Source organism: Elgaria multicarinata, chromosome 2 (genome assembly GCF_023053635.1).
Source record: "Elgaria multicarinata webbii isolate HBS135686 ecotype San Diego chromosome 2, rElgMul1.1.pri, whole genome shotgun sequence".
Lineage (NCBI taxonomy): Eukaryota > Metazoa > Chordata > Lepidosauria > Squamata > Anguidae > Elgaria > Elgaria multicarinata.
In genome coordinates, this window is record NC_086172.1 from 133,935,568 (window position 1) to 133,959,485 (window position 23,918).

General features: G+C 40.2%; 1 protein-coding gene across 1 annotated transcript in view; it reads right to left on the reverse strand.

The window, feature by feature from the left end:
* The window catches only part of RYR3 (ryanodine receptor 3), a 401,651-nt gene that overhangs the window by 345,054 nt on the left and 32,679 nt on the right, over positions 1-23,918 (reverse strand). The gene's annotated exons all lie outside the window — the stretch shown is intronic.

Genomic DNA, 23,918 nt, shown 5'->3' on the forward strand with positions numbered 1-23,918 from the left:
CAGGCGTAAGGGGCAACAGAAGAAAAAGGACGAAGCCGAGTAAGGGAAGTGGAGGTCCTAGGGCAGGCGAGAAGCATGGCATCAGAGGAGCGGAGAGCACGAGCGGGGCGATAGTGTGAGATGAGAGAGGAGAGATAGGCAGGAGCTAGACCATGAAGAGCTTTGAAGGTCAGCAGGTGAAGTTTATATTGGATTCTGGAGTGAATTGGAAGCCAATGAAGAGATTTCAGAAGTGGAGTGACATGGTCAGAGCGGCGGGCCAAGAAGATGATCTTAGCGGCAGAGTGGTGGACAGAGACCAGCGGACTGATGTGAGACGAAGGAAGGCCAGAGAGAAGAAGGTTGCAGTAGTCCAACCGAGAGATAACCAGTGCGTGAACGAGAGTCATACAAGTCCCAAAACAACACATTTGTTTAAAGATGGTAACATCCATACATTTTTCATGTAAAGAATGAAAAGGCTGGAACTTTCAGTTATACATTGTTTCCTGTTAAATTCATACAGTTGCAGGCAATGTTAGAGGAGGTTCATGTGTAACACCAAACTGTGGCTTGGAATTATATTACCTAGTCTTGGATTCACGTGCTCTCTCTCTCTCTCCACACACACTTCTCCTTTTCAAGCAAACCATAGGTTGCTGCTACATCCCAACCAGCAATCTATGGCTTGCACTTACCCTAATCAAGCTGTGGTTTGCATTTCTTGTTTGGAGGAAGTGTAGTTTGCCAGTTTTGATGTAAGGCAACTATATTTTGCTGTACAAAAGGGAAGGGAATCAGAGCATGTCAGGAGAGGAAGGGTGAGTGGGACAGGAAGAAGCACATGAACCTAAGGCCCAATCATGTAATGCCCAAACATGTGAACCAAATCAACCAGTCAGATCATTTTGTGATAGTTTGAAAGGGGATTGAGGTCATTTTGGCTACTTACGTGTTTCAAAATAAGTAGCAATCATGACCGTGAGTCAGAGCTTCTCCGGAGAACCATCCTGGCTGCTTGTCACAGCAGGAGAGCAGCCAGTGGGGCTCTTTGGCACACCCGACGTAGTACTGCCTCACTGAAATGAGGCAACAGCAAGGGGCGCCTCTTGGCAGGGGAAGAGCATGCAATCTGCCACTCCTCCCATTCTGCCACATTCACCCCACCTCATGGCGGGCAAGCCCTGTAAATATCTAAAGCCAGCCATTCCTCAGAACTTGACCATTTCTGTACTAATTGTTGAATGGATTAAGATTCTTTCAGTACAATTTCAGCTGGGAACTCAAATCAATTAAACTTCTAGGAGATTGGGCTGCCTGTTGATCTTGAAAATGAACAAAAAAATTGGCAAATACCTGGTTGTAGGCAGCTCTTGATTTATTCCCAAAGTTAAAAGCTTACTTTTTAGTACTGATAGCTGATGCAAAATAGCATCATGTAGAAAGGCTGCATAAGAACTCAAGAGGTTTTCTTCTGAGGGCTCCAAAGAATAATCAATTACTGAAGCTGAAATGTTTCTCAACCTTAACCTGCCCAGAATTTGAGCCTGCAATAAATTCTAATGGACACAGAGTCAACGGATTAACAGTTGGAGTACCCCCAATTAATTAAATGCTCTGAAATACCACTTTCTCCCCTAGCAGATAGTTTAACTCTTCAGTTCTTGATACAAGCTCCTCTGAAATAATTACTTCTTCCAGTATTTAACAAAGGTTTCTTTACAGTATCATAAAATATTCTAGATGCAGTCAAGCCATAGTTAATTATTTCTCTAAAAATAAAAGTTGGAAGCCTTGATGTTTTAAATATTAGGTGATATCTCTTTACTGAAGCACTACTTTGCAAACTTTATTTTAGAAAGACTTATTTCTCTCTTTGGTTATGCAAGGAGGTAGCTTAGATGCTGACTTGCCAATCTCCTTGAACCCCATTGCCCTTAAAAGGAAGGATGGCAAAAAATAAAAATAAAAATTTAGAGGGATGCAATACTAAATTATTCTGGGAGTTAGTAATTACCTACTCCATCTGTTTAGATCTCTCAGGTTTGCCTGATTGATATATTGTAACATATATTCTTTTCTCCAGGGGTTTCAACATTACAATCAAATTCTCAAGTTCCTCCTCTATTTGATTTAGTTGGTGGGAATTTTTTTGGACCGTTCGAGCAATTAATGTGGTTTGCTCTGCATAAAGGGAATCCCTTATCTGTTGCCTTTCTCCAAAAATTCCCAACTTAGAAGATGAATTTGCAAACTTAAGGCTGCTCTGTATATTTGGCACATAGGGGCTGTAACATCAGTCTCTATCACCCACCCTCCAAACCACCCCAAATACTATCCATCCTACTCTATACTGGCATGGGCAAAAGACTGCAGTCTCCAAGTCTACTTACATTTTTAAATGAATGAATGAATGAATAAATAAATAACACTTTCAACAATAAAACTAAAAATACACATATCAACTAATTATACAACTGAACATCAACATAATCCAATACAGTCAACATAATCCAATACAATCTAGAATAATTAACTATTTCATGCAAATTAGAATTACTATATTTATTACTCCTCCATAGGTAACCAAATGAGTGATGCACTTTGGCACTGCCCTTCTGTAAATTAAATAGCATGCTAGATCGTGCCTCTTAAGAGCTACTCAGGTGGCCACTGTTACTGCTCACAGACAGACAGGTAGGTGCTCCAGCAGGTAAATATGGCCTGCCCAGTCCCTCCTTTTATATTTATCACACTATAGATTTTTCTGAATGTTAATGTATCTTTAGCATGGGTTCATTTGGTGTAGTATGGCAGAACTGGGAGTAATTGATATGAGCCAAACAGTAATTATGGGTGAAATCCACCAGTGTCTTGTCAGCCAACAGAGCAGACACCATTGATGGAATAGATTTCCCCTCTCTGCCTGCAGTCCCCCCTGCACTCCCCAAATATGCTCCAACAGGTTTTGCGGTACAGGGGGAAAGTGGAACATGAAGTCTGCTTGCACAATGTTGATTCCCCCCCCCCCTTATATATGCCTATCTTGAAAAAAGTTGAGAACAGGTGCCAGACAAGTGAACAGTTTGAAGTCATTGTTGTTAATAGTGCCATGGTATGAATGTTGATGGTCTGACGGCACCATGAAACACAAAAGAGGTGAGTCTTCTCTGCTCAGACATAGAACAGGGATATAATCATATGCTTCTGAGGCTGATGGGAATACTGGGAGGATAAAAGCCCCAGTAAGACATGGGATTTTTCCTGTGTGTAGAGAAACTCTAAAACAGCACAGGCAGAGCAATCTTACCATTGAAGACTCTAAAGTTGGAGCACTTGACATATCCAAAAAAAAACCTGCTGGACTTCTGCGAACAGGATGGAATGTGGAAGGAGCAGCATTCACAGCCTTTCCTCCATTTTTTAGAGGGATTTTTGTGTGTGAACTTTTTGAGAAGACAATGTGAGTTGTTCCCTTCTCAGAAAGGCCCCTTTGTGTTTTAATGAAGCAGCACCATCTTGGATCCTGCAATATCCAAATAATGCCACAGTATCTGGTTTTTTGTTTCTTTTAAAAAGGCACAGTTTCCAGGGTATAGCGTAGGAGATGGACTGGGTATTGATGATGTCATGTAATGAACCCACAAACATCCATGAGTGGCCAATCATGAGGGTGCTATAAATCTCTCATTTAGAGCTCTTGATATGATACTTAATATGCTACCACACTAATATGATACTTTATTACAATGTTTTACACTGAGAACACTATTGTTTGTGCAATTCTCAGTAATTTGATGAAAACCACAACACTCCAAGAAACCCTTTCAGAATATTTCCATACGTTAAAAAAAAAGTTACACCATTTCTCTCTAAATGGACCTTCTTTCAAAGTACACTTATGGAGGCAAAGCTGATGACAAAGAAGACAGGTAACATGTTAACTAAAATGTTATCTTTGACAAGGGCAACAGCATTACACCTTCTGAAGTGTAGTAATCTATGAGGATCATGCACTAACAGGAATGCATGTGCTTGTTTGAATTACTGATTGAAGGCACTGGTGGAGAAAGGCACTGGTGGAGAAAGCTGTAGAATATCTCAGAGACTATATGAAACATTTTGGAAATATATTTATTGCCCATTCAAGTAAAATTTAATCCACATTGCCCTTTTAAAAATTTGACATTGTAGACTGAAGCACTGTCAAGAAAGTGCTAGACTCAATATTTCAGGAGATGCCTGCTGAACAGCACTCAAAGTTCCAGGCGGAAGTGGAATCTGACCAGAAAGGAGATTGCCTTTCAAGCCCACATCCTAGGCCTGTGAGAAGTGGGATGGAGCTTGAGGGGGAATTTGCTTAAATTTGGTAAGTGATAGAAACTGGGGCTTCTAACACAATGTAATGTGTTATGTAACACAATGTAATGTATAGAAACCTGTTTAAAAGTAGTGACAACATTCTTAGAATAATAGGCTTCCTTGTTTTCTTTTTAATAAAATACTATATATCTTTGTTTACTTTTCTGATACCTCTGATCTGTTTTGTTTTATGCCTAACGACCAGCTACCTTAAGTGAAAAAATGTATGTTAAATAAAAGCAAATATTCATAGAATCATAGAATAGTAGAGTTGGAAGGGGCCAATAAGGCCATCCAGCCCTAGTGTACAGGCCCCCACCCCAAGACACAAGTTCTCCTCAAGCACATTTGTGGAAACTTCTGAATCCCAAACGAGTTTCCACTCCCATGTAAATTATGACACATGCATGTCCCTTGCCTTTAATCCAATCAAGAGACTATACCAGATCTTGCAGATTGCAGAGCAAGTGGAATGGATATCCATTCTGCTATTGCTGAGATTACAGTAGGTGATATCAGGTTCTCAACCTGATTGGCTAAAGTATACAAACAAGTCCAGATGCCTGCAGTAAGATTTGTACTAATCATAGGCATGCTGTCACCTACAGTAGTCTTGTATTGCTCATACACTAACGTAGCAGAAGGAAGACTTGACTGCTCCCACTGACAGAACTGCTTGCATCTGAACAGGGAGGAGTGAATCCCCTCTGCAGACCCCATGTGCCCTCAAAATCTGCTCATGGGGTGTGTGGGATCCTCTGGAATAGATTTTCAGGGAGTGCAGGGGTCTGTAGAGGAGAGAAGGAGAAAGTCTCATCACACAAATGGACTTCTCACAAAGTGCTGGACTTCAGCCCAGACCTATACACTCAAAGTTGTCCCCTCTGATAGGAAATAGGTAAGCCCTTGCATACAATAAAACACTATGTGCTAGAACACTATGTGCGCATGAGAGTACTCACAAATGCAAGAAGCCTCTGGAGTAGGGTGGAACTGTTCTGGTGCCAACTACAATTAGGGATGGATCAGTCTATTTCTGGCCCATGTCAGTTTAACATATGTTTATTCATAAGTCAATTCCATCCTGTTTCTGTATTAAACTATGATAGATATATAGATATATATGAAGAATTGTGTTGAAATATATATTTCATATACATATTTTCTCACAAAATACAAATTTCTAAATGTAATTCTCCAAAAAGACACATTTTATATGTATATGATTGTGTTTTTTTGAACTGAGAACTGTATCGCAAAATTCAGAGAAGTGTGAAATCCAAAGGGTTACTGCATTCTGAACCACACATTAGTCTGGAAAGTGCAGATCAGGCTAGTTCACTATAAATGTGGAACGAAACAAAATTTTCAAGCATCCCTATCTGTGCTAAAGATGTATGAAAATATGCAGCGCCCCCTCCCTCTCCCATAATACTAGAATTTGGGTTCACCAAAAGAAATTGATTTGCAGGGGAAAAAACAAACCAATTACTCCTTCACACAGTACATAATTCTTTTATGGAGTCACTCCGACGAGATTTGGTGATGACCACTGTATTAGTTTAGAAGGCTTTAAATGGGGATTAAACAGATTCATGGGGAATAGTTCTATCAATGGTTATTAGACATGATTACTAAATGGAACCTCTGGGTTCAGAGACTTTAAAAAGGTAGCCAGTAGATTAGAAGTGTAGCCATCTTAGTCTGTCACAGCAAAACAGCAGCATTGTGGCACCTAAGACTAACATTTATTGCGGCATAAATTTTCATGGATTAGAAACTATTTCATGACTATGGAAGGCAGCTTTTGCCATATATCTATGTGCTCTAATTACATTAAAGATTCCCTTTCAAGTTGGAGCAGGTGGAATGGCATGTCCCTTAACCATTCACACAGTACTCCTCTTACCTTAGCCAAAGACAAGTAAATAACATTTTAGTAATGAAAGGTGTGTGGCCACATAAAGTTAAGAAAGCTTCTCTGGTTTTTTTTAAAAATAATCTTTCCCATCTTGAAATATAACCAAGTCAGCTCAAAATTAAGTGACACACACTCTTTCTATATAAAGAACATTATTGATTTAGAAAGTCCCATTTTCTCCTGCAGCTGCAAGTAATTGTTGTTTCAATCTATTCAATAAAGGAGAAGTAATGTTGCAATCTAAGTAACGATATATACCAGGAGACAGCCAACAAAGTCGCAAATCAAACAGAAGACCTGAACAATGGAACACCTGAGAAGATTTTTTCCTTCAGTCTACATTCCTTTCTCATCATTAAGTTAATTTAACTCGTTTTGTGAAAGTATGTCATGTTTGTGTAAACCCCCTCTCCCCACACAGATATAATAATGCATTTATCTTCATCTCAGAAAATCTGAGAAATAAATTAGAACTGAAGAAAACTAGAAAATTAGAACTATTGTTGGAGCAAGATTCATAGACCGTTACTAAGCTATGGTCAATGGCACTTTTATAGAATTATCAGTGCAATACTATACAGGAGTAAAAGCGCAATCCTATGACAAATGTGCCTGATGCTCATAAACCTCCAAACTTGGAGGCTTATGAGCATCCAGTGCAGAGCAGGAGGAGCAATCGAGGCAAACATCACCTCCGTCGCTCTTCCAGGGCCGGGCAAAGCTGGTCATAGGCCCGGGCCAGGTAGGAAATGTAAGCCCTATTTCAAACTGCTCATTAAGTATTTTTTAATCAGTTCTAAATACATATGAACTAGAACGATTTATAAAAATGGTAGTGGCAAGCACTTTTATTCAAGATGTATATAAGACAACACTTCTTCACATTCATCAACAACAGAAAAATCAAGCAACTTTGCCCAAGGGGACTTGGAGTAGGGCCCCTCAAAATCGTAGGCCCATGCCAACTGGCCCCACTGCCACCCCCCTGCCCAGCCCTGCACTCCTCCTACTCTGCATTTTAGGTAGATGGGCTTTTTCATCAGCCGAGCTGGGGTACTGCAGAGGGGGAGGAAATCATGCTGGAGAGACCTGGAGATGGAATGTAATCCAGACCCTCCTCTCCTACCCACAGGATCACCCCTTTATTCCCTTTCTGAGATCGCTTTTATGACCTCAGAGATGCAGTCAATGCAGTTGTCTCCTTGTTAATTGTGAAGATTGCTTAGGTGAAAGCACTGTCTCTGACCTTGGATCTTGGAATCTGAACTATTCTATGGCTTTCCTGAGGATTGCTCCCTCCACCTGCATAGGAGTGAAGCCTAAGTCTTCCTGTCTTCTCATAGGAAGTTGGATAGTTCTTGAGGTAGATTCTGTTTGTTTAAAACAAACAAACACACACAGGAAAATGAGTGGAAAATGTAAGCATGATGCTAGCTAATCATATCACTAACTTTGTCCATGTTTATATAAACCAACCACTGCATTGCAGTAATTGAAACTGTCATCTGGCAAAAGATGTTGCTTGCTGAAGTCATCAGTACATTTGTATGTTATTGTATGGCAATATCGAAAAAATGTAAAAAAAAAATTACTAGAGGTATATTATAGCCTCTACATCTTTTCTCGCTACCTAAAAATTGCACAACCAGATTATTTCAAAGTTCTTCAATTTTACGCTTTCCATTTTGCTACCAACACAAGCCACTGAAATAGCTCATGTAGCTGCTACAGTAAGTGCATGTGCAGAACTCTTGAGCCACCACATCGCTTAGGGTTGGGAAGGAATCTAACCTTAACATTTTTCATCAAGGATACTTGATCTCAGACCTCTCCAGCTGAACCCCCTTATTTCCTATTTCCTCATCTCACTAGGATGCAGGGAAGTCTCTCTTTCACACACACACACACACACACACACACACACACACACAGAGAGAGAGAGATGTCTGTCACTAACAAATGCAATCAGCTTTAAACACACTAACAACATAGAAGCATGTCATTTGATTCTGTTACCAAGGATACATAGTGGACATCAATGAAGAGAACTGTGTATAAATTCCCCTTACTCTTTTACAAGTGAAGTCCTCAAACCATTTTGGTCCAGAGTGAGCTTGCAGGATAAATTATATTGAAACAGGCGGCAGGATAGAATTAAACAAACTAGTCAGATTCCCCCCCCCCTCCACATGACATCCCGTTTCTTTTTCTGTGGATGATAAATGACTTAGTTCCAGACCAATTTCACACCCTTTGGCATTAGGCTAACACCATATAAAATTCTGTGACCCATATATCCTTGGGTTTTGCAACATTAAAGAAGGAAATTGGCCAAGGGTGACTCAAGCCAGTGACTATTGAAGTTCCACAGATTAAGGATGTAAAAAAATATCTGAAGTCCAGGGTGTATTCCAGGTGAGCTTATGATTTCTGCAGTTTCAGTACTATAAATACTAAAATGTATCCAAGCACCGTTCCAAGAAGACATCTATACTTTACTTCACCTACATTATTCCACTTTTACCTAATAGTTACTATTTGACTAGAGTAGTATGAAATTATATTAAACCAAATAATTAAGGGACTGGAATAAAACAATGACTTGACATAACATAAAACCAAAAAATATGAGTTATACAAGATGACGGAAAGAGCCTCCTTCAAAAGCTGAATTTTATATATCACACGTTCTTGTTTCACAGTTCCTCACACATATGAATTTGCTCCCTGTGCTCAACTTTATTGATAGAAAAACCTTTTATTAAATAACATGACCTTGAATTGGATAATAGGAAGTCAGTGACTCCAGTCTGTCTGCCTCCCATCTCCCCATGTTTTGCTGGTTCCTTGGAGAGGATGGCATGGTAGTCATAATAAGTCTGGTTTTGGACATTGCTAAAAAAATAGTTTTCAATATCCTGCAGTGGAGAAAAAAAATGAAAAATGTAATATTAAATTAATATTTAATTTTAATTAAATACGTTTAATTTTAATATTAATTTCCCCCATTATTGCAGGGGTATCCCATGATATTCATTATTTAAAATATTTTTATACTTCCTTTTGAGGTAAAGTTTCAAGGCAGTTTGCAAGGTAAAATTGTAAAACTATAAAATATAATGAACTAAAACCTCATCATGAGACAATTAAATTTATAAAATATAAATGGGCATCTATAAATTCAAAAGCAGAATGGAACACTCAGGTATTTAAACCCTGTTTTAAAAAAAAGAGTCAGGAAGGGAGCCACACGCACATTCCACATTAGGGCATTCCACAAGGAATGCTTTCCAGAGGTGAAAATAGGCATAACAACTGTTTTATAATTAATTTTTAGGTGTAAAAAGAAAGTAAATGCAAAAGTCACCTATCAACTCCAAGTACTCTTGAATGAAACTCCCCCTGCCTAGATCCATTTTAATCAAGCTTTAGCCTGCTTTTGTGACAGAAACTGTCTTGGTTGTTGTGTGGCTGAGAGAGGGATAAGGGAGTACAAGCTTGTTTGTTTAATTAATCTTAAAACCAACTTTCAGGGTATATTATCCTCCCAAAGTAGTTTTACAATTGTCAATAAAATATCCAAATAAAATTATACAAAAGCAGCATTACTAAAACATAATATGAACACACAGAAGAAATCACAACAGCACATCTTCTATTTTATATAAATAAAACAAAGTGTTTGTTTGTATGTCCTTGATGGACTCAAAAACCATACATCTGATTGTTATGAATTTTTTTTAGGATTTGTTCTACCTCTATCTGGGATGGTTTTAGGCAAAGTGTAAATTTCGACCACCATCTTGAACCAAAAAGGCAGCAAATCAAAATTCTTAAAGATATACTTTGATTGATTTCAAGCAAACTTCACATCATAATTCAGCACTGTGGTGAGCAGACTTTAACTATACAAAATTTCTGGGTTTTAGACATTAAAAAAGGCCCAAATATGGGGAGGGGGGAAGAATGGGGACATGTTAAGGTATGAAAAAAGAACAAGTACAGTTTGGGGCCAAGGAAAATAAGTAGGTCTTGTTATAAGAACGCCCCCTCTCCTCTGCTGAGGGGCAGCTCCATCTTAGGGGGATAGAGTGGACAGACCCCCTCCCTCAGAGGGCTGTAGGGGTGGACCATGGCAGGTGCTGTGCTTAGGGGTCCCAGCAGGCATGCCTTCACTCAGGTGGGGTGGGCTCAATGTATCCAGCTGTGACAGCTGTGTAAGTTTGTTTGAATGTTATCAACCTAAAGGCAATTCCAGCCCATGTGAAGCTGGGTCCGTTTGCTAGTAAATAACTAAATCAGATAAAACATCAATTAAAAAATAACAGCAGCAAATAAAAACAGTGTTAAAAGAGTAGCTGTTCATTCTCTTGGACTTCTCAGTGGCTTTTCATACATTTGACCATATCAATGGTATCGATAATAAATAAACTGTCTGGATTAGGGCTTGCAGCTACTGTATTGCAATGGTTTTGCTCGTACTTGGTCAGTCCAGAAAGTGCTGCCAGTGGATTAATACTCTGATCTGTGACAGTTATACTATGGGGTTCCACAGGGTTCTGTTTTATCCCCAATGCTGTTTGACATCTCCATGAAACTACTGGGTGAGGGCATCCATAGATGTGAACTGGGGTGTCATCAATATGCAGACACCCAGCTCTATCTTCCTAGTCATCCAATCTACACGAGGCAATAGATGTTCTAAACTAGTACCCAGGCACGATAATGAATTGGATGAGGGGCAATATACTGAGTTCAGTTCAGACAAGATGAAGGTAGGAAGTTGTTCATCTGGCCAGCTGGGTGGTATTCAATCTGTTCTGGAGGGGGTTGCGCTACCCTAAAGAATAAGGTTTAAAGTTTGGGAGTGCTTTTGGCTCCAGAATTATCTTTGAAGGCATAAATGGCCTCTGTCTAAGAGCACTTTTCAAGCAGCTTAAGCAGTTACACTTACTTGGACCCTGTCTCAGAGGTGGGCAACATAGGGCCCCTATAATCCCCTGGTGTGGCCCCCGCAGCTCTACATTCTGTTAACCTCCCTGTTGGACTACTGCAATGCCTTGACCAAGACTCTCTCTTTGAAAATTGCCCACAAACTTCTGCGAGCCCAAAATAGGGGAGATAGGCAATTAATTGTAACTGGGATTGGTCTATACAGTTGTATAATGCCAGTGCTTTGTGCTCTGCACTGGCTTCCAGACCCAGATCAAATGCTGGTATTAACCATGCTGGTAATTCTGTGAATGAAGCAAGGCAATGTCTCAATAAAAGGCTTCATTGGAAGCACCCAATGTTTCACTTTCATGCATTATATTTTCATGCACTACAGCAAGTGTGTGCTGCTCTAACCTTACGTTATGTGATTAAATCACAGGTATCTACAAAACAGAAAGTACGGCTCATCAATCATCTAATCTCTAGCCTTTTCATGTATTTTGTTCCAAAAAGAGATAGAATCTGCACATGCACACCTTCTGAAATATAACAAGAGCTTATGAAAGAGAAATATGTGCATAAACACAAGTAATTATATTACAATCAGCTTAGTAATTTTAACTGGCTAGATCTGAAAGATTTTGTTACTAGGTTTCAATAATGTTTCAACTAAGGAACTCTAGATTTTAGCTTAGCAATAAAATTATCCTCTGTCTGTCTGTCTGTCTGTCTAAACAAAATCCAGTGAGATTCTTTCCTTCCAGAAACTGTTCCAAAGGTAATCATCTGGAACTTGACAGCTATAATACTTCAAACATTTCTAATTTTCCATCAAAAAATGTAATACTCAAAGAACAGGAACATAGAATTGGAATGCAGATACCAGAGAGAGAGACTTCTCTCTTACCAACCTGCCCAGTCACTGAGGTCATCTGGGGACATATTCTTGGTGGTTCCAAATGGACCTATGGTCTAATTGGAGACCACCAGGAGAGGAGCCTTCAGTGTGGTGGCCTCCCTGCTATGGAATTCCCTGCCTTTAGAGGTCAGGCAGGCACCAACGTTGTATTGCTTCCAGCACCTCCTGAAAATGTTGTTGTTGTTCTATTTATTCACTGCTCAAAAATCTTTGGAAAGGGAGAAAAATATATATATTGTAAATAAAATAAATAGAAAGGTAACTTATAATGGGCCTGTTCAGACAACATGCTAAGCCATAGTTAGGCAGCTAACCCTTTTGCAGCAAATGATTAATGAACGTGTTTAAACCATGGTTATATAGCCACTATGGTTAGGAATGGTTCACACAACATGTTAATCATGGTTCACATAACATGCTAAACCATAATATTTAGCTCAGAATGCTTAACCACCATGGCGTTGCATGTCATTTGAACAGGGTCACTGAATCAGATCAGTGGTCCATCTAGCCCAGTTTTGTTGACACTGACTTGCAGTGGCTCTCCAGGCTTTCAGGGAGGGATTTTGCCAGCACTGCCTAGAAATGCCAGGAATTGAACCTAGGACCTTCTACATGCAAATCATGTGCTCTACCACTAAGCTATGGCACATCCCAACAGTCATAGCCAATAGCCATAGGAACCAAGTTCCCCAATTGGTTTTGTAGTTCACATTAGCTTTGATATTTTCCTCCTCTCCAGCTAACAAATCTTTTTACTATTAGTTGCCAAATGTTTGATGTTATACTTTGCATCACTTAATTTTAGTTCATTTCTGTTACTCTACTTTGCCCCACCAAAAGTAACCCCACCAAAAGTAGCCCTTCTAAGCCTTTTATTTTAGAATGAGGAAAAAAACTACAGAAAAGCCGGGAAAGCACCAAATGCTTGGTGTGGTTAGTGGAAATAGAGTGGGGCTTGGGGAAGGGGATATGGCCTTCCGAGGAAACCAAGAGGGCCAGATTGGACTGCAGGAGGGCTGGATAGGGACCCTGGGCCTGAAAAGGAGCCCCACTGAAAAAGTGTCAAGGCAAAAAGAAGTGAAGCACAGACTGACCATGCTGGTCTGGTCCAGCATGGCTCATTTTATTTTCTTCGCCAAATTACAGACAGCCAAGTCACTTTGTATACTCCAGTTGCACATAGAGAGAAAATGACATAGATTTGAAAAGGAAAACATGTGTGTCTCCTAGATAGCATTACTACTATGACCACGACATTTGTATTCAAATTGCACCTTTGTAATAGATTCAGGATTATCTATATTATATACATTTTATACATTTTCAATCATCTAATTTTCCCTCTTAAAGGGTTTATTTCCCCCCATTTTTGCTTTTATTTTTTGCAGATAATGTTTCAGTCCTATTTGTTGTAGCTTCAGCAGCGTGAGTCACATCTTGCAACACTGTGGCTACAGCAGAATCTAAATGTTGGTGAGCAGAGCAGAGCAGTGTGTCAGAACAAATCATTTTAATGCAGCTGATACAACTTTCCTAGGTCTGACACTCTCAAATATTTTTGTAAGAGGAGGGAAAGAGGACCAATTACAGTCACTCTAAGACAAATTAGGTAGTATTTCTTCCATTTCTACATGTTATAAAATCAGCCTACATAGAGGCAAGTTTTTTTTAGCTGCTCTATTATAGTGTTCTGCTCTAACACTCTTGTTCTCTCTTGTCACCTATAATAAAAAATGTTCCTACCATTTAATTCAAACTATTTCATACCTAATTATAACAACTTCTTTTTGTCTCATTGAGTAGTTTTATTTTTTTATGTCAAATGAATTTCTAAAAGTAGGGGTACTAATCTGCTACAGGGGCATGTTATCTTCCAAAAGGTTCTGAAGGGTAACTTGGTTCTCTAGCAATGATTTAAGGAAGGGGAGATAATGTCACCCAGGGCTTACTCTTGTGCAAAGGCTCCTGTGCATTTTGGTAAGGAAGACCCTTCTATGCTCATTGTTCATATTCAGTAAGCAGAGCAGGGTATACACCAAGCAGAATATAACTCTTGAAAGCAGTTTGAAAACAGTATATGGAAAGTGTCATGCCTCCCCCCCCCCCCAGACAGTTGTCAATACTGTTATAAACCAGTAGTGTAGATCCTGTCCTGTTTTTGCAACAGCCCTTGGAAGAGTAACTTCCGTCTAGACAAGGCCAGAAGTATGGGCATTCCTGAAGCTTGATCATGAGTGGTCTGAATTCTGGAAGAAGTAAAGACTGGCTCTCCTCTACCCTACCTAATGGATATTATTCATCAGACAGAAACCTATTCCTACCTTTATAGTGCAATCTTATGCATGTCTACTCAGAAGCAAGCCCCGTTTAATCCAATAGAGTTTCCTCCCTGGTAAGTGTGTGTAGGTTTGCGGACTTAGTGAATTCAGACAACAGACATGTTACATTTTAACTTCTTTTTTACTTAAAAAACAACCTATCCTACTTTATCTTCAAAGGAAAACTCAAAGCTGCTAATAGTAAAAGCAGCAATTGAAACAATCACAGCTATCAAAAGAAAAGTCATACGGAATGGCCAGAGCAGCAGATAAAAAGAACAATAAATTAGAAAGGCAAAGCCTGGTCGAAGCAAGAGAAATCAATAAAAGAAGTCATAATCCCATCATCACTGGCAAATTAACAAAACTAGAATTCAACCAACCCCAAAGGTTTCCTGTGAACCCTCCACCCCCAGTCTTTGTTGGCATTGGAAGGCACTCAGTGATAGGGCCAGATGGGCTCCACTGAGGAGGACATTCCTTAAGGTAGCACCTATTGCACTGTTGTTGTGACAATGCTGTCTCCCTCTCTCAAATACCATTCTTCCGCATCATTCTTCATGATGAGAGGCTCTTCTTTTAGAGCTACCATAGCCCACATCTATTCTAGATGATTCCCATTCTTCCCAGCACAAAGACCACTGCAACTATGATTGAGAGATAATAATTTAAGTAATATCTGTTGTTACGAATGTTGAAAGTTCGTAAAAAACTAATCTCCTGAAGAGTTCAAGCTTACACATACACTTTTGAATAGAGGTTGGTACACTCAATTGCTGCACCTACACTGCTGTATTTTATGGGCTGGGTAATTCATACTTACCAAAAACAGCACAGCAGCCACTTTCCATTCCACTCTGGAATTTATGAATGGAAGAACTACAGCAGCAGGTCAATGACATGTTTCCTTCCTATGCATGCAAACATTAACCCTATTCAGGCATTCAGCTGAACATGAGGGCACAAAGCACATTTAGTGGGACACACTGGGAATTTACTTTCAGACCTTTGTATAAAGGTCAAGAATAGAGGCGATGGTGTGTGCAGAAGACACTGAGAGTGGGGTTTACAGTAGTACAGTCCAGGAAGGTCTTTAGTCTTTGCTATTTCTACATATTTGAATTGGCCCTAATTCTATCACTCAATGCCTACTTTTTGAAAAGAGACAGAAGATTAATCCTGCCTAGAATTCACACTCATTGACTTTCAAGTCCTTCTTTAAGAAAAATGAGTTATGTAACAGGCACTCTGCATATGGTGAAAGATATTCCTTATGTATGTTTTCTTACTCGAGCTAGAGTGCAGGCGGGCTTTCTAGAGCTGGTCACGCCAAAATGCCTGGCTCTGAGGGGAGGGGAATTCCTCAGTGCCTGGAACGCTCTTCCAGAACATTTGAGAACTACAAGTTCAATCGCAGCTTTTAAAGCTCAGCTAAAAACTTTTCTTTTTCCTAAAGCTTTTAAAACTTGATTTTGTTCTGACTTTTATACTGTTAGTTTTACTCTACCCTGTGCCTGTTTGGTGCATTCTCTTCCCCTCCTTATTGTTTTATTATGATTTTATTAGAATGTAAGCCTATGCGGCAGGGTCTTGCTATTTTATTGTTTTACTCTGTACAGCACCATGTACATTGATGGCGCTATATAAATAAATAATAACAATAATAATAATAATGCCAGGCATTGTGGGAGAAATGGCTCTTGAGACACCCCTCCACAATGTTTGGCTCTGAGATTCTAGAAACACCTATCTGTTTACATGGTGTACACCATACACATTTATATAATGTAATACACATCTTTTCATTTCTATTCTCTGCCAACTCAGCTTATAGTTTATACATTACTTAGGATAATTTTCCAAGTTACTCTGTTAGGACATAAGCAGTAACAGACAGTAACTGAAGTTTCATCAACTCCTTTTCTTTTTCCGTAGCAAGACCATTGAAAATCCAAAAGATCCAACTAATCATTCATTTCCTACAGAGGAGTCTGTGTACTTAGCAATATCAAAGTTGGTATAAAAACATTCTCTAGTACAGGATTGAATCCTTTTCATTTTATGTGCATTATCCTATCTTCAAAACTGCAAAGGTTTCAGTGCTATGCTTCCAATATTTTCAATGCATAGATCCTAATTAAAATGTGTCTATTTTGTAATTTCCCCAAAGTGTGATAAATATAGTATTTAAGTGATTGTGTTAGCTGGATGCCAGTAATCAAAGCACAGGCTGTTTAAAAGGAAGCAGGGGATTAAAACTGATTTTGCAGTTTACCTGTTTTTTGGGGGGAGTTGTTTGGTTTTTTGTTTGTTTTTTGGTGGGGATACTTAAAATTTGGTTAAGCAGCTGTGGTGATTTAAGTGCCCCTTTTAATTCTCGGAAATCACTTGAATTCAGCTTTGGGAGGAGTATAACTTGTTGATCTTGTGAAAAAGTTTATGGTATTCCTGTGGATTTCCCTACAGATCTTCTTCTATAGTTTTTCTTTGCTACGTGGGATTAAAAAAACCACCTGCTTTCTAGGTGCAGTGCATACATTTGTTTATAGCTATACATTCAACTTATATTAGGTCTGATGGTTTCCAATGTAGCCAATATTGTCTGCCCTGTCTGGCAGCAGCTCTTTGGGGGTCGCATAATAACATGCAACGTCATCCTTTTACCTGGAGTGGTCAAGAGTTGAATTGGAAACATTCTGCCTGTAAAACATGTGCTCTGTCACTGAGCTAAGGACACTTCTCCCAAAGCTATTAAAGCAATTGTTCTCATAACAGCAGAATAATAGAATATAAAAAATATAAAAGCATTAAAAGGTTATTAAAAAGAACATTAACAAAAAAATTAAAATTAAAAGGGCAGCAGCACCATCTAGGACTAAGTAACTCCAAAGAAGAAAACCCCATGTCTTAGGAACATTGAATTGCAGCACAGTTTCTAACAAAGAAATTCTGATGAATGACCCTGCAGTACATTACTGAAATATTCTGAGCCACTGTTGGAGCTCCAAGCATATGGAAAATCAACAACCAATTGGCTAATATATTTCCCACAGCTGGGACAGCAGTGTCAAAGTACTCTGCTTATTTTACCTGACATAAACGTTAGCAGGTACTTTCAGTTTTGTTCAGGCTGATTACTAGGGCTGTGCACTGCCTCAGGCGGAATCCCTGAAACCTGAGGCACCCGAGGCCGAAGCAGATTGGTACCGAAGCCTCAGGGCCACTTCGGAGTGGCACTGAGCCCTCCGTCCCACCCTCCTGGGAAAGCCTGTGCTAGGCCAGCTGACCTGTCTCCTTCCAGAAATGAGCATTCCCATTCATTTTGGGCTTTCCTTAGGAAGTGCTAAATCTTCCTTGAGTAGCAGTGCAATGGAAAGACATTGGTGGGGTGGAAAGGAATCAGTGGGGACATAAGTGATCTGTTGGATTCTGCCCATTGTTTTTATCTTGTGAACTGTCTGAAAGGTGACCTAAAAGATATGTTAAATCAATAAAATTCCATTATCCTATCAGGGATGTTGTAGTAGTGGATTTCCTACATCAACGGGGGGTTGAACTAGTTGACTTTTAAGGCCCCTTCCAACTCTGTGATTTCTAGTGCTGTTCGTATGTATGTACATACGTATTTGGTTTATACCCTGCCTTTCTACTAAAAATGGCACTTAAAAAGACAATTAAAATTGGTTTAAGTATTAAAACAATTAATTAAAATACAATAAAAATATAATTACAGAATAAAAACAGCAGCCAATACAGTGGACCGATTTACAAACCAAAGGCCTTCTTGAATAAAGTGCTCATTGCTAGCAGAAAAGCAGTGATCCTACCCTCCCTTGGGAATCCCACAGCCTGGGAGCAGTCACCAAAAAGGCCCTTCTTCTTCTATATAATTTAACTTCTACAAAATGATTGTTAGTAAAATTCATCTTCACAGGGTCAACCCTGCCCTGTAGCTCAGGTGGTCAACCATATTCCCAATCTGCTTCCTGCAGGACTGCCCATTGCCCACCAGCCCCCTGTAGACCACTGTCATGATTTTACAGGAAATAACTTTAAAATTTGCCATGACAAATACTATTAAAACAAACAGCATTTACCAACATTGTAGCAAAGTGGCAGGGCGGACAGTCATCAAGGCAATCTCACCCACAATACCTCACTCTGAGGCAGGACACTTTAGTTGGAGCATGGTACTGAGGAGTGAGATGGCCCTGGAAATCCCAAGATTGCCAACAGTGCTGCTGCTAATGTGACAGCCAAAAAGCAAAAGCAAAAAGGAGGAACACTCACTGAAAGAATGAAAAGAAAGGGAAAGGATCCACCAACACTCCTGAAGTTAAGTGCACTATGTCTGGGAAGCCCAGTGTGTTGTACACATACCAAAAGCCTCAATATGATTTATGCAAGTCAGCAATCGTATAATAAATATTAATAGACATTTGGCAAACATTTAATAAACATATAGCAGAGTTACTGGTGATTAACAAGTACAAAAACATGTCATAAACATGAGAGAATATAAACAAGGGAAAACATATAAATGTAGTATTAAACGATGATTGCGGATTGTATACACCGTTTCCTCCTTTGTCAGTAACACACATTTTCAATTTACAAAAGTTAAGAATTCACCATAACATAGACATATAGGCTTGGCATAATGGCTGCGAGTTCTAACCCCCGTGGTAGACTGTTTGCTGAAATACAAACAAACAAATGGATGTTGGTAAACATTAAGCTCCACTATAATTCCTATGGGATTTACCCTTTATAAAAGTGATAAGCAAACCCTAAGGAAGGAATGAAAATCATTACCTTCCTGAAGAAAAATGTTGGACTTTATGTCCAAAAGTATATGGAGTGGATTTCTAATCTGCAGGAATAAAAATAATAGATTCAGAATCACTGCTCACATTTTATATCAGGGTCTGACAAACTGTACAATTCAGTAGGATGTAAATACCTGCAATCAACAGCTTCTAGAGATAGTGTAAGGCTAAACTGACGAGGAGACAGCAGCAAAACAATCAAAGGCAACATGGAGGGGGAGGTGAAGGGTCCATCCACCTCAGGAGGAGCAATGTCTCACATTGGCCTCACATCTTCAGAATCAATTGTTTTTAAGAAGAGGATTTGTTTAAAGCATAATTTAATGAACTTGCTATGTGATGAACTTTTTAGATCAATTATTTCTTCCTCATATTAGCTAGCTGGCTTTACAAAGTGCTGGCAAAATATGCCAAATGCTGAATTTATGTCCATTTCAATTTTTAACATCCAAAGCTTCTGGCCATTTGTGATTATAATTATTACTGCCAGCAAGAACTGGTGTCTGTCTCTACAAGGGCAAAGACTGTTGTTGTCATCTTCCACACAGTGCTGTGACACACTATTTATCCAGGACATGCAACGTTCTGAAAAATAAGTCCCCAAACTGCATAAATCAGAACATTAAATAGTTCTTGATTTGTATAATTTATAACAAAAGCAAAGACATTTTCAGAGATGTATTGGTACAGAGGAAAGAGTGAGGGTATAACAATGTTGGTAGAGAAGCTTTGGGCCCTGGATAGAGGCCATGCAAACTGTAGATCTCCGGTCTCCCTTGGGCTTTAACAGACATACAGATTATACATTTCAAGTTTTCATTAACAGCCAGTTGAGGCTGGTGACTACGATTTCGGTGAGGTTCTGCATCCATTCTGGGTTTCAGAACCAGCCACAATTCTAAGAGAGCTATCCAAGGTGCTAAACTCTATCCCCACAGTGGAGAATCAACAATTTGGATCGCTCCTTTAGAGTTCTGGCTGGTTCTGCCTAAAACCCAGAATGGATGCAGAGCCCCACCGAAATTGGAGCCACCAGCCTCTACTGTCAAAAGTTTATTAAAAAACATCAACTGGGATTGAGATTATTTAGGGTCCTGAAAATACTAGAAAACACCTTTACATAACTCATAGCACAACCATAGCAAGGCAATTTCAATGGTGCTTTAAGTAACTTTTCAGAAAACACTCATGAAATCTATATATAGAAGAAGTAGCAACTTCCAAAGAATTGCAGGAGAGTAAAGCAAGAGGAGGAATGGAAGGAAGAACATTCTTTTGTCCTTCCCCCAGGATTGGCTCCTGTTCTCCACTAGTCCCCATTTCTTCCCAAATCCCTCTTCATTACCTCCCAACTAGGGATGGGGTAAATTTGTTTGGTTCACTTTTTAAGCCAAACTGATGCCCACTTCCTGAACTAATATGTGAACTGGACTGCAATTATTCTTCAGTTTTCATACATCTCTGAATTTTGTGATGCAGTTCCCTATTCAAAAAATGTGTACATTCAGGAAATTGTGCAAAAAAAATGCATGATGCATACAAAAATGCAGACATCAAGGGAAATGCATACAAAAATAGAAACATTGGAAGAAATGTGTACTGAAATGTGTATAATTTTTCCTGGGGACTTTTTTATTTAGAAAAATGGCAAACAAATGGGACAGAGCAATCTTGTGCTTCTAAAAGCTCAGAAGTTGTAGAAACCAAAAGAGATTCATCCACCGCTACTACCAACACCTGCTTGAGTGCTGCTTCAAATGCATTTCCATGCTCAATCCATGTTAAAAGTGGCTAACATGAAAGGTCGCCACCTGGTTTTTTTGTCCCAACATCCTTCAAAATCCAGCCACTTGATTCTGCCAGTCCCAATTGAGCAAATGAAAGGTGGTGGTGGGAGTCCTCTTACACAGAAGCAGAATGGCAAAAAGAAGTACACAGTAGATAGTGAGCTGACAGGCAGGAGAACAGGTAGGACAGGCATTTGTGGAAAAGTGCCTGGGAAAAACAAATAGGGCTTAGAGGAAACCTTCACACAGAGCATAAATGTTTGTGGGAACTGTGCTACTATCAGAAAGGGAATGCACCAGCCTGAGAGTTTGGGAAGCGAATGGGGGGGGGGGTGATGACTGTGGGCTATGGAGGCAAAAGTTAAGAGGACAAAAGAAGCACTCAAGAGAATGGATTGAATTTTACACATTGATTTGAATTACCCAGCCAAATGTTTTGCTGAAGGACAGGCACATAATAATCTATCCTAAGCAGAGATTCTCCAGTCAGCAAATACAAGCAAACAATTGGTTACTAAAGGCTCTGCTGACATTTAGCCATTTCACTCCCCTGTTTGTTGTTGCAGTACAACAATCTTTCATGGATAATTAGCATGGCACATGGCAGATGATCTGTACATGGCTTAGATTTTATAGGCACAAGACTTGAATACATCACTTCATTTTGTGGTATTTTACAGAGCATGAGATATCTGTTTTCACAGAAAGATATTCAATTCTTACTGCACCATTCCTCCTCCCTTGCCCAGAACTTAGCATCTCAACAGTCTGCTAAATGACCTAGTTGACCATATATCTTCACCTCTTGCTGGGCATATTTAATGCTTCACCAGCACCAATTTAGGGGAAGGGAAGGGGAGATAGCTTTGAGGATGAGAGGTCAATAGAGATGAGTGGTGAGGGGGAAGCTGGGTTGGGGAAGAAATGTGGACCTTGCAAAGGCCATCTCTCATTTTGAGGTGGTCTTTATGAGCTCCTAAGTTCATTTCCAAGCCTGGATTGGAAGAACTGCACTTCTCCTTACAAGGCTGAGCGGGAAATCCTAGGGTCCAATGTCCCTCTGGCATCCCACACCCTACTTGCTACTATTAGATAAATAACTTCAGAAGTTAGGCTACATGAAGTGGAGGGGTGGTGAATAACAAGTTGTTGAGGGGAAAGTCTAGTTCCTAACTCTACCACTTTAAGTCCCCATAATTATAGCAGCAGTGTCTTGAAGGAAAAAACTCACACAAATAACTGCTACTAGACCCAGACTTCTCTGGGGGCAGAATTGGACAGAGATACCAGACTCGGAGGCTTTTCTCCTTGCTCCAACTTTTACAGCAGATGAGGGAAACAATCTTCATATTATTTGGTTTTGTTTATCATCCTTCCATCGCTTTCTCACCATTTAAACTTCTTTCTGCTATGAAAGGTAAGAGAGGTCAAAACCGCTGCCACCGCTCTCCTTTAGCCAGTTTCCATGATCTGCCTAACAACTGATTGTGTTTGCAGCCAACCCCCCTCCTAACCCTTCCCCCAGCGGTGCGCTCTGCAACCACCCCATGTATCAAACACCATCTGAGTGGGGTGGTGGGAGCTACACAAGCTTGTCATTTCCCCTGTGTGCTTCTTTGTCAGGCAATGCTGTGCAAGAATGGGGGATAGAGAACTTGCAGGGCGCTCGCCCCACGGGTTTGCCAAGCACTGCTCAGCTGGCCCTCTTCCAGGAGCCAACCTGGCTGAGTGCTCAACAAAACATACTTTCCAAGGCCTCCCAAAAATGTGAAATTCCCCAGAAAGTGTGCTTTGCCTGCCTCCCTCCCCATCCCACTCCAGTTGTGGACTTAAAGGTCCCCTTAATCCAAAGTTTTAAGAGGGTCTTTAAGGCCATGATCAGCATGGGAGGGGGCACGATTTCCCCAAGGCTAGGGAAATAGTGTATTCCCCCCCTCCACTCTAATGGCGGCCGCTCAGGTCCGCCACCATTAGAGTGGAGGGGAAAAATGAATGATTTCCCCAGCCTTGAGGAAATCGCGTTTCTCCCCCTCCACACCAGTGGGGGCCTTAAAGGCCCCCATTAGGTGTGTGTGTGGGAGAAATTGTGTATTTCCCCCCTGCTGCATTAATGGAGGGGGGGAGGATCAATGAGTTCCACCCAGACCTGCACCCCCTTTGTCCTTTAGCAGTGATGGGGCGAAAATCTGCTGGGCATGTCCATCAGGGCCCTTGAGGACCAGACGCAGGAGCATCCACTGCCCTTGCAGGCCCAGGCAGATTTTCACCCCATCGCTATATATGAAGTTTGGTCCTGCTCCTGCAAATTTCCATGGAGTTATAGCTCCTTACTTTTAGTGAAAAAGTGCTTTCACTCACATGGCTTTGTCAGCAGGCAGGGTTTTCACTGGGCCTCGTGTGCATACCTGCTAGGGGACACTGTGTACGAAATTCGGTTCTGAGACTGCAAACTGTGAAGCATTTATTTGTGCCACCCGTTTTTGGTGAAGATGGGGTTTTCGCTCCTTTTGTGTATGATCACACAGGGTTTTGATGGTGCATTAGGTGCCTCCTGACTAGGGGAGGCTGTGTATGAAGTGTAGTCCCCATCCTGCATACTTCCAGTGCTTTAGAGCTACCACCCGCTTGCGCTGAATTAACTTCTTTCTTGTCATTGGAATATTGTGAAAGGTTAGAACAGGCTGCTGTCAATGGGTGAAACAGTGCTAGTGCTGGGTCTGGAGGACTACAGCAGGACAGGGGGAAGGAGGAATGGGTCAGATTACGCACAGTATCTTAATAAGCTGTGCAAAGTAGCTTATTTGTCGGTTTGTGTGTGGGATAACAGTAGCGTATTTAATAAGCAACTTTGACTAGTTTATTAAA